At 37.0% G+C, this 12567-nt stretch overlaps 1 long non-coding RNA gene across 2 annotated transcripts in view; it reads right to left on the bottom strand.

Moving 5' to 3' along the window:
• Positions 1–966: 966 nt before the first annotated feature.
• LOC134484313 (uncharacterized) overlaps positions 967–12567 on the bottom strand; it is a 37353-nt gene continuing 25752 nt past the window's right edge. Inside the window, exons 2-3 of one of the 2 annotated variants that reach the window (XR_010061716.1) lie at positions 3682–3739; positions 967–1232 (exon numbers count right to left, since the gene is read on the bottom strand). This is a non-coding gene — a long non-coding RNA (uncharacterized LOC134484313). Of the gene's footprint in view, positions 1233–1548; positions 2005–3681; positions 3740–12567 lie in introns of those variants that run through there. The other variant, XR_010061717.1, reaches the window with a different exon arrangement.

Consider the following 12567-nt stretch of genomic DNA (forward strand, 5'->3'; position numbering starts at 1 on the left):
ACCATGCATTCTATTTGAATCCCCGTAGAAAACATGGAAGAAAGAAGCCTTTACTTTTTCATTTTTGCACTCACAGTGATACCAAATCCTCATAGACATTAGAACCTGCATACTGAATATTTATCCATATGTCAATTACCAGATAAGACATCTTGCCTTTTGGACTAATAAACTAATGGATTCTAGGACTTTAAAAATAGTCAGTCATTGTTAAATTATGTGTTCCATAGTCTGTGATCATTGTGACTAGTCCGATTTCTCTGTACAGAGAGATTCATCCTTTACTGTCTGTTGGGGAACACCAACTACTACACCAGATATCTAGAGAAGACCTTTTATGGCATTTTGTCTCTAGTAAGAGTTTCAGGTCAGTTACAAATTTCCAATGGCCACATTACCTTAGTCGGATTTTCATATGATGCTTTGATACAGTCCTTCTTTTTTTCTATAGTTCTTGGCAACATAATTAAAATAGCAATTGTAACCTATTAAAGAAATGCACAGTAATCTATTTGCATGAATGCAGCAGAGAGGATTATAGGATAAACAAGAATTGGAAAGCAAGATATCCTTCCTTCCTAGGACCAAGACCAGGAAATCTTAACTACATAAAAATCTTAGACAAGTTGTCTGAAGTTTGTTCTTTTCTTCAATCATGGGGATCCTAGTGAAGGAGCTCAAGTCTGAAGAGTTGGCAAAAATTACCTTCATTTCTGATCCAGGTCAACTGCTGAATACCTCATTCATGGACCTGAAGAAACTCTGTATCCATCCTTCTATAATGTGTATATATCAATGTATCATTCATAGAATGGACACTTTACTGTTGGTTTGAAAGCAACAATTTGTCCCTGGAGAGACACAGATTTCTTCTTTCGCACATTATTTGACAGGCTGATGGTGGGTCTCATAAGTTCATTCCGGGATTTGCTTTACAATAATCATTCAGTTATCTGGAAGAAACACTTTTTAATGTAGTGAGATCTACTAGAACAATATCAACCATCATCTTCCATTCCCAGTTTAATGCTGAATCATTCTCCACTAATTGTCTGTGGTCTCTGATGACAGCAGCATCTCCACAGACTAGTCTGAATATTGCTCTTAGCACTGCATTTAGGATACATCAATGTGATTTCCTTACCACTTTCATTCCCAGGAGAGTTTTTCAATTCATTTCATCTGATGCGTCTAATCTACATTGTCAGCCAGGATGAGTTTTGAGAGTTTTTCTAAAAAAATAAAGAAAAAATGGAAGAAATGAAAGAAAGGAATCCGGCAAGTATATCTCACCAATTGACTCAGAAATCTAAAGTGTTAGTCAGTGGAAATACTAGTGGAAAGTCTGAGATCATGAAGTCTCAACTAGAAGCACTTCTCTCTCCAAGATATCAGTGTAAGAGAGAAACTGCACTATTGGTATCCAAAGCATGGAGAAGTTTACTCTGAGCAGAGGACACAATACTTTCCTTTTATTTCTTACTTAAGACCTTTTTATAATTGACAAAAAGAATAAATGCAATGAGCTCTCAGTAAAACATCTGTTACCTTCAAAATTCTTGGCATTTGGAATAAAGAAATGAATGATATAAAAACTCTGACTTCCAGGAGCCATAAGAACTGCGAAGTCCAGATGTTTCTGAGAGGCTCGCAGCTCTAGATTCCCATATGCAGAAGGCTCAGAACAAGTCTATCTCTTCAGTGATCCTACTCAACTCCTACAAGGACTCACTGAGCTTTCTGAAATACCATGTATTTCATCCTTTTTTTATAACAAGACAGAAGACCACCTCCTTCTTCCCATCTCTGATCTCATCATCCTCTTCCTTCTCACTCCACAATGACTGTTTACTCTCGATTAGAGTTAAATTAGTAAACACTAGAGGTACTGAAGGGATATCTGAAGGGAGTTGCAGTCACGACAACACTTGTGACATCACAGAAGAAGCTAGTCCTCTCCAGGTTTCAATAGATGTTTCAGGGAGGGCCTACTGATTATGTCATTGTGATGTGCCATGGCTTACCTGTTAAACATCTTTCCTTACATTGATCAGATTCAAGGGTGCCCATTCCATGTATGTCTCATGTGACACAGTAGAATCCTTTATGTACTCCATCTCTCTAAAGCTAGAGACTTCTCCTTGCTTTATTAGCAGTTACAAACTTGGGATGGAGAAAGGTAGTCACTGGCTTGGCATGGGTAGAAAAGATTTTGGAACATCTAGTGCAGAAGATTCTTCTAGATAATATTTTTATTCTCAGGTTCATTCCTGAGATATAGAGTTCAATTTTCTTGGTTATCTATGTATCACAAAGGCCAGTATTTTCCCTACAGACCTTTAATTAAATGAATATTTTATATCACTTTCTTATTGTACTTTCCTTGACAGGGGACTTCATAAATATTCCTGAATGTGTACTGAAAAATTCTTTTTTCCTATTCCATTATCTGCAACAAAGTGATTTTTGCAACAAAGTGTGCCCAGCTATAGAGTGAGCATAACAGTGTGAGTACTGTGTACTCACTTCAATTAATAAACTCCTAAAAGCTTCTTTTATGTAAAAATTACCAGGCATCAGAAAAGCAAAGGGCAACATGGACTACAGAATTCGGTTCTCTAGTCCCATTTGATATCAAACCTGCACTACCTATCTTCCTGTGTTCCCATGGCCAGAATTAAGGGTTTTGGATGTTTTATCATTATTCGTCCTTAAGTAGCAACCTTAGATACAGGAGGATAGGCAGGGAGAAGAATGACATGTTTATCAGTCAAACCTCAAACTCATTATGTTCATAATACAGGAGGGAGTCTATTTGACATTGTCATTTCTGAATTCTACATTCTTGACCTAGTTTGGCAGATTTTATGTTAATATTCCACTGAACCACCTAGCTGTAGGAGCCACCAAAAGTGTATATATATATATACATACACACACACACACACACATCTGGCACCAAAATGATATAAAATTGATGAACCTAAGAACTGCAATCGGCCAGGAATCATATATAGACATTTCCTGAGAGACACTGCTAGAGTATGTGAAATACAGAGGTAAATGATAGTGGCAAACCCATGAACTGAAAATGGACTTCTTGTTGGTAAATGTTGAGAAAGGATTACAAGATCTGAATGGGGCTTTAATCCCCACAAGGACAATGCCAATACACGAAACCTTTCTGGTACTAAATCAATATTCAAAGACTGCTCATGGGCAGACCAATGTCTCCAACTGCAAATGTAGCAGAAGATGGCCTTCGTGACACCAATGAAAAAAGAGGCCCTTGGTCCTCCCTAGATTTGATTCCCAGTTCAGTGGACTGTCAAGAGGCAGTAAGGGGGGGTTATTGAAAAAGGGGAGGGGGACAGGTTAGGGCTCTTATGGACAGGAAACTGAGAAAGGAAATTACATTTGAAATGTAAATATAGAAGTATCCAATTAGAAACGCAATAAAAATTCCTAAAGAAATGATAGAGTTAAAAGAAAAGAAAACTGTCAATGAATCACACATATTGACACAGAAATCTAAAGGGTAACTGTCAGGGAATGGTAATCAGAGAAATACTAGTGGAAAGACTGAGATGATGATGTCTGAACTAGATGCACATCTCTGTCCCAGATATCTGTGTCAGAAACAAAGTGCACTATAGGAATCCAAATCAAGGAGGAGTTTACCTTGAGATGACATGACGATACAATACTTGTTGTCCCTCCTTCCTCAGGACTATTTTTCCTGGGGAAAAAGAATGAAAGCCATTAGCTCTCAGAAAAACAACTGTAAACTTCCAAATACCTGACTTTTGGAATAAAGAAATTAATGATAAACAACCTCTGACTTCCAGGAACCATAACAAGCAATGAAATCCAGATGCTACTGAGAGGCTCCCACCTCCTGAATCCCATATGGGGAAGGCTCAGATCAAGGCTATGTGTTCAGTGAACCCTCACAACCCCTACACAGCACTCCTTGTGCTTTCCCATGTACCACATATTTCTTCGTTTTTTAAACTAAAACTTCCTAGGCCAACTTCCTTCTCCCCTTCTCTGATATCTACATCTTCTTTGATCTTCCTCACAAATAGGTGCTTACACTGAAATAAAGGCCAATTAATAAACCTTAGAGGTACTGAATGAATGTCTGAGAGGCAGTTGCAGTCTGGAAAATACTGTGACATCACAGGAGAAGCTAGGGATCTCCAGTATACAAGAGATTTTTCAGGGCCAGCCTAATGATGATGTCACTGAGAACTGCCATGGCCTACCTGCTAAAGAGCTTTCTTTATATTGACCAGATTCTAAGGTGACCTTTCCAGGTGTGTCTCCTTTGACACAGTGGACACATTTATGTAGAACATCACTCTAAAGCTAGACAGTTCTCTTTGCTTTATTAGTGGTTACATGCTCTGAATGGAGAAAGTTATTACGGGTTTTGCATGTGTAGAAAAGATCTAGGAACATGGGATGTAGGACAATCTTCTGGATTATAATTTTATTCCCAGTTCCATTCCTGTGACAAACAGTTCAATTTCCTAAGTTCTATCTGTTTCCCAAAGGCCATTGTTTCCCTACAGATATTTAATTGAGTGGATTTTGTATTTCATTTTCTAATTGTTCATTCCTTGATAGGGCACATTATAGATATTCCTGAATATGTACTCAAAAATTCTGTTTTGCAATTCTAGTTTTTTGCAATGATTTTCGCAACAAAGCTGCTCAAGCTAAAGAGTGAATGTAATAGTGTAAATATTGTGTTCCTACTTCAAGTGATAAACTCCCAAATTTTTATTTTATGCAAAAATTACCTGACATCAGTAAATCAAAGGACAGCATGCGGTTCTGTAGTCCCATTAGGTATCATTTCTGGAATATCTACCTTCCTGTGTTCCAAGGGTGAGACTTCAGGCTTTTGGATATTTTACAATGATTCTTTATTCAGGCCATACAAAAGATACAGGATGATGGGAAGGGAGAGGAATGCCTTGAGGCCCAGTAAAAGCTCAACTTCGATAGGCGCACAAGAACAGGAGGGAGTATATTTGGTATTGGCATTTGTGGATTCTCCATTCTTGACCTAGGACCTCAGAATCCATGTTAAAATTTCAACTAACTTCATAGATGTATAAGCCATCAAATATATGTACATATATATAAATAGATATAGATAAATAGATATAGATATATAGAGATAGAGAAGAGATAGAGCTAGAGACAGAGGCAGAGATAGATAGATAAATATATGCATAGATAGATAGATAGATAGATAGATAGATAGATAGATAGATAGATAGATAGATAGATAAATAGATCAGACACCAAAACTAGATACGATTCAGATTAATAAAGCTAAGAAGTGCATGCTGCCAGTAACAGGTTATAGATCTTCCCTGAGAGACACAACTAGAGCATGTCAGTTACCGAATTGAATGCTAGTGGCAAACCAGAGAATTGTAAACGGACCTCTTGTTGATAAATTTTCAGAAAGGATTACAAGAGCTGAAGAGGCTATCAACCCCATCAGAACAATGAACAAGAACTTTCTGGTACTATACAGATAATCAAAGAATGTACATGGACAGACCTATTGCTCCAACTGCATATGTAGCAGAGGATGGCATTGGTGGACACCAAAGGAAGGAGAGGACCTTGGTCCTCCCTAGGTTTGACTCCCAGTTCAAGGATATGTCAAGGGAGAGTAAGGGTGGTTTAAATGTCAAGGAATGGAAACATTTAGGTCTCTTATGGAGAGGAAACTGGGAAAGGAAATAACATTTAAATGTAGATATTGAAATATCCAAAAAATATTAAAATTAGCTTAAATTAAAAAAAATATGATAGAGATAAAAGTAAATAAAACTGCAAGGTAATCAGACATATTGATTCAGAAATCTAGAGGGACACTGTTAGGGAATGGTAGTCAGCATAACACTAGTGGAAAGACTGATATGATTAAGTCTGAACTAGAAGCATTTCTCCCTCCCAGATATCAGTGTCAGACACAAACTACAGTGTAGAAATCATGTACACGAAGGAGTTTACTCTGAGCTGAGGATACAATACTTGTCTTTCCCTTCCTCCTCAGGACTTTTTCCTTCTGGAAGAAAAAATAGAAGCCATGTGCTCTCAAAAAAAAAAAAAAAAAAAAAAAAAAAAAAAAAAAAAAAAAAAAAGCTGTACCCATCCCAACACCTGACTTTTGGAATAATGAAATTAATGATAAAAAAAAAAAAAAAACCTCTGACTTTCAGGAACCATAACAAGCAAGGAAATCCAGTTGCTACTAAGAGGCTCCCACTTCCTGAATCCCATATGTGGAAGGCTCATGTGTTCAGTGAACCCTCACAAACCCTACACGGCACTCACTGCACTTTCCCATGTACCACATATTTTTTTCATTTTTTTCAAACTAAAACAGAAAGCCAACTTTCTTCTACTCATTTTTGTTATATACATCCTCTTTGTTCTCTTTCCCAAATGGCTGTTTGCACTGAAATAGAGGCCACTTAGTAATCCCTAGAGGTACTGCAGGAATATATGTGATGCAGTTTTTTGTGACATCACAAAATTAGGGCTCTCCAGGGTACAAGAAATTTTTCAGGGAGGGTCAAATGATGATGTCAGTGAGAACTGCCATGGCCTACCTCCTAAATAGCTTTCCTTACATTGACCAGATTCGAGTTTGCCTTTTCCAGGAATGTCTACTGTGACACATTGGTAACATTTATTTACTACATCTCTCTACAGCTGGAAACTTCTCTTTGCTTCATCAGTGGTTACAGGCTCTACATGGAGAAACTCAGTTAGGGGCTTGTATTGAGAAGAAAAGATGTAGGAACATGGGATGTAGGAGATTCTTTTGGATAATAATTCTATTCCCAGTTCCATTCCTCTGACAAACAGATCAATTTCCTATTTTTTCCCTGTTTCCCACAGGCCATTTTTTCTTTACAGATGTTTAATTGAGTGCATATTGTATTTCATTTTCTAATTGTTCATTCCTTGAAAGGGGTCTTTATAGATATTCCTGAATGTGTACTCAAGTATTCTGTTTTCAAATTCCAGTTTTTTGGCAATGATTTTGGCAACAAACGTGGCTAAGCTATGAAGTGAATTTAACAGTGTAAATATTGTGTACCTACTTAAAATGATAAACTCCCAAATTTTTATTTTATGCAAAGAAATAACTGCCTGAGTAAATCAAAGGACAGCATGGACTTTGTAGTCCCATTAGATATGATCTCTGTAATATCAACCTTGTCGTGTTCCAAGGGTGAGATTTCAGGGTTTTGGATGTTTTAAAATGATTCTTTCTTCACGCCAAAGATAAGATACAGGAGGATTGGCAGGGAGGGAAGAACTAGAGGTCCAATGAAACCTCAACTTCTTTAGGGTCATAAGAATAGGAGCGAGTCTATTTGGCATTGCCGTTTGTGGATTCTACCTTCTAGACATACCTGCTCAGAATCCATGTTAAAATTGCACGTAATCTCATAGTTGTAGGAACCACCGATATATATATATATATATATATATATATATATATATATATATATATACACAGAAGTGAATGTGTTGTTGCAAAAATATAAAAATAAAAAAGGTGTCTTATATCCCGCTATCTCTGGCACTGTAGTTTCCCAAGTCTCTGCTAGATATCTTGGTTGAATACATCACCACTCCTCAGCTGCCCAGTGTCTCTTATTGCCACACATGTTTTTACACTCAAAACCTCACATGAAAGAACACACAACACAATAATCTTTGACCGAATTGATAAGATATAGTAGCCCACATAAGCATACAAAGCCTGGTACGATCCATACCTTTGGGACAATAATAACAACCAGTAAATACACAGAGCAGTATCTTAAATTCACCTGCCATGGCTTCTCACCCTCTCCTCTTCCTGTCTCTCCTTTTTCCTCTAGTCTCTTCTACTTCCGTCAAACTTCATTCCTGCCCATACTTCCTTCTCTTCCAATGATAGGCCTGCTTCTATCCTGTACCTGCCCCTCACCTGTACTTCACAAATTTAATGTGAAAGCTGTTCTGTAGAATTCACCAGAGTTCTGAGTACAGGACAAGGCAGCTGTCCTTGGAGCAGTGGATTAGCATCAAAATACAGATAACTTTAGTGTAAACAACGTTTCCCCCTTTTTGTCCAGTTAAACAGACTTTTCATTTATATATATCAATTGAGTAAGATTATTACTATTCTACAATTTATAAAGCATTTGATATACTCAAAACCCAGTATGTCACTATATCAGTTAGAAGGAGCATTTAGTTCTTCATTCCAGCTTCAGAAAGGCTTAAAATCTATATTATGTCTTGGCTAGCTTGTATACTATCTGATAACTATCCAGTAAAATATGTATATTCAGAGTTATACAGCCTGATAAGCAATGAGGCTATAATCAGTCTCCTACTCCGTCAGAAATCTGAGAGTGACCAAATATCTATACACATAGGATGTCTTAGAGGGCTTCTAGAACTGAGAGGTTGTAGAGACAAATCTCCAATAGCACAATCCCCTGTTGGCAACATGTGAGCTTAAGTCATCAGCCTTCTGACACAAGATCAACTGACAGCCTATTGAAAGGCATACTTGGAAGGGCTGATTACCCTGTATTGGCAGGGTTTATCCCTCAAATCCTCTGCATAATTTGTCCTTTTCTGGATAGTATTAATCTGCATATGAAACAGGCATTTTTTTTCCAGTGACTGCCTAGCCACAAAGTATTGCCTCATTTGGAGGTAGAGATGTTCAAATTCTTCATTAAATTTGCCAAAGGGGAACAGTTAGGAGAAGATATGACTCAACAAAAGATACGTAATAACTTTAAATCTCAAATTTTGTGGATTTCTTACATTTTTGAAAAGCATCTATCTATCTAAGTCAATCTGGACTGTTGTCTTTATATCTTAATTTTTTCTTGATAGTACTCTTACAAAGTCAGATGCATGACTTTAATATTTCAATCTTAACTCACAGGTTTAATCAACTCAGAAGTGTGTAATGACAAAAATAATAGAACTGGCTCTTGTAATTTTAATTTTTTTTCCAATTATTTCTATACCCAAACAAAGATACGATTAAGCTTAGTTACCAAATACGATTATGACTGTATAACTAAATCTAGCTTATTCCTCCCTGCTAAATTTCAACCAATTTTCAATTCTTTATAAAAACATCTTTAGAATAACCACTTCCAACCCACCCCACAAATTCCAGGTAATTGAGACAACGGATCCACCATAACTTCTTCAAGTTGTACATGGGCATCCTTAGGTGTAGGGGGTAGGAAAAATGAAACAATTGCGATAGCCGATATGTCATGACTGGACCCAGCTGAAATTCACTGAAACCAGGATTCCAAGTAGGTACACTCTACAAAATACAACTCTCAGGAAAAAGGTTAAGAATCGATATATCTTTTGTTTGATTCTCCTGAATATATATTTGATAGCCGTCTACTGATATCAAACCTGATCAGTATGACTCTGTGAGGTTCCCAGAATCCTAATCACAATTTTTAAAAACACAAGGACAAAATCTTTCTTCCAAAATACTCTGTTTCTTAATCTGAAACTAGAGAAGCTTGTATCTTGCACTCTCTCCCAGAGTAATAATATAAGCATAAAACTCAAAGTCACATCCATTCTGAAGATTAAACAATTTTTAAAAAAGGAATTTAAGTATAAAATGAGCCTGATATAACTCAGTACTTGGTGATATCAGGAAATAAACCCAAAGTTCCCATGGAGCCCATGTTAAGAGAATTTGAACTTGCTATTGTCGTAAATATCAAAAGTAACCACAAATCATCGTTAAGCGTCATCAACGAGCCATATAGTGGGATAATTCATAAAACTAATCGAATACCTTCTATCAATTCTAATATCAATAAGAAAACTTCAAACCAGGACTTTTGCCCAAAATATCTCAGTCTGTTAAGCTCTCTACCTGAAGCCACAGATTTTTCTTTATCGTTAATAACTTCTACAATATATGTCTGCATTCACTTTCCCTGTTGTTACAGACATTTCATCAAAACTCTCTACTTGGTAGTGCCTAATTTTTCCCTAAATTCTGAGCAGTAGATGAAAATCCCCACCTGATTCAGGTAATCTCACTACTCTCTTCTTTCTTAAATAAAACTTAATCACTTGTTAATAATACCTTAATAGAAGAAGTATCTTGTGTAACTAGGATTTCCATAAAAAATTCCCCTGTGGAGCCTATGTTAAAAAGAAAATGTGTATCCTGAAAGACTTACTAAACAACTCTCATTAAAAAGCAGCTTTAATCTCTTAACTCTCTGAACTGCCATTACTTATCACACAGCAGGGGACCAACAGGCTGTCAGCCCTTGCTGCTTCCCCATTTTTGTTTTATATTCTGCTCTTAAGTTATCAAGAATTAATATGGCACAGGTGTCCTCTTACTTAGAAAATAAAAAGGTTCTCTCTACTTTTTGATTACTAGTGGATTCTTGCCCATCACCTTGTTTTGCCATCTGTTGTTGTAAAAAAAAAAAAAAAAAAAAAAAAAAAAAAAAAAAAAAAAAAACTTGTCTTTTACCATGCTATCACTAGCACCGTAGTGTCCTAATATAATAGGTAGATATCTTGGTGAAAACACATCCCTACTCCCTGTCAGCCCAGTGTCCCTTGCCGCCACACACTTTCCTATACTCAATCCCTCACATAGAAAACACACATCACAAAAATTTTGACCCAATTGCTAAGATATAATTGCGCACTTAAATATACAAAGCCCTTTACCATCCATCCCTTAGGAACATTAATAATAACCTGTAAATACACAGACCATAACTGTAACCTCACCTGCCATGACTTCTCACCCTCTCCTCTTCCTATCTCCCCTTTTTCCTCCAGTCTCCTCCTCTTTCTTCAAACATCTTTCTCACCCATTCTTCCTTCTCCTCCAATGACCTCCTTCTTTACATGGTAAAGAAAAGTTCTTTACATAGTACAAGTAAAGAAAACAAATTACTCCCAAAGCATCCTTCTATCATGTACCTGCCCCACACCTGTACTTTACAAATTCAATGGGGAGGTGGTTTTGGTGAAGTCACCTGAGTTCTGAGTACATGAGTAGGCAGCTGTCCTTGGGGCAGTGGAATTAGCATCAAAATACAGATAACTTCAGGGCAAACCACAGCAAATAGCTTTGATATCCTAGTGAAATCTTTCAAGCCAAGTAAAACGGCAAATGTGATAATGTTCTAGTTTCTTCTCATGCTTGATGCTGAAAAGAGTGATAGTGTATGAGAAGAAATATTACATAGTACACGTAAAATAAACAAATTACTCCCAAGGCCAACAAGGCTCATAAGTAAGCAATTTGTTATAGAGTAACAAAGAGTAAGCAAAGTAGTTTTCTCATTCAGTTTCCCTTCACTGTAGGCAGCAATTTGAATTTACAGAGAAATGGTTGATACTGTATCATTTATCTTTAAACGTACTCTAATAAGAATCTTTTAAAAAGCACAAATCTAAATATGTGTATAAAAATGTCATATCTACTTTAAATGATCAGAATGCACACCTGTGATTGTCAATCCTTATTAAATCCTATCAGGAACTGAGGCTAAACCTGGGACAGAAATCAGTCCTCAACAGTCCAGCATGTGTGACAGTCACACCATTAGCCTGTGCCACCATTGTTCTTGATCCCTGGCCTTAAAAAGTCCCTGTCTTTTCGAACTTCAAATTGTTCCCTAATTTTTTTTACATCAGAGGCAGTAGTTAAAACATGTTAGCCAGCCTAACAAACAATTTTATTTTTCCAAATGCTTTTTAAGGGTGCTGTTCGTCACTAATTATTCTACATTTCCTTTGGTGATGGTGGAAGCATTGGTCTTCCACAGAGGAAATTCCTAAAAGACCTCGACCACTATTATTGCAAATGCCAATGATGTTGCTCCCTGAGTGGTGGTAAGCTCCAGGAGGATTTTTATGTACTTCTTAGAATTAGAGAGATATGAGGGGAACAACCGAGCGAAACGCTGCATGAAGTTCTCAGTACAGTTGGTCCTTGGGGCTATGACTCACCAAAGAGCAATGAGGCTGTTCTAAAGAGTGGGCCATACCCCAGGATTTTTAAAATGTTGTGCCATTCCTCCTTCACAGCACTTGGCAATACTCCATGTCAGAACCAAATTTGAACCATGCTTTTACCCTGGATAGAATTTCAAATACTATACTGAATAGGGAGAGTGGGCAGCCTTACCTTGTCCTTCACTTTAATGAATTGTTTTAAGTTTCTTTATATTTAGCTTGATGGTCATTACAGGTTTCCTCTCCCTTGCTTTTACTATGTTTCTCCATAGGACTTGTATCCCTTATCACTCACACTCTTTTATCATGAAGTGGGGCTGGAATTGCTTTTTCTGCATCTAATGAGATTATCATGTAATTTTTCCTTCAGTTTCACTTATAGTGGATTATACTGATGGATTTTCAGAATTTGAACCATCCCAACCTCCGACTAGAAATTAAAAATTACACAGCATAACCTACGGAAGTACTCGCCTG

Source organism: Rattus norvegicus, chromosome Y, assembly GCF_036323735.1.
Source record: "Rattus norvegicus strain BN/NHsdMcwi chromosome Y, GRCr8, whole genome shotgun sequence".
NCBI classification, from domain to species: domain Eukaryota; kingdom Metazoa; phylum Chordata; class Mammalia; order Rodentia; family Muridae; genus Rattus; species Rattus norvegicus.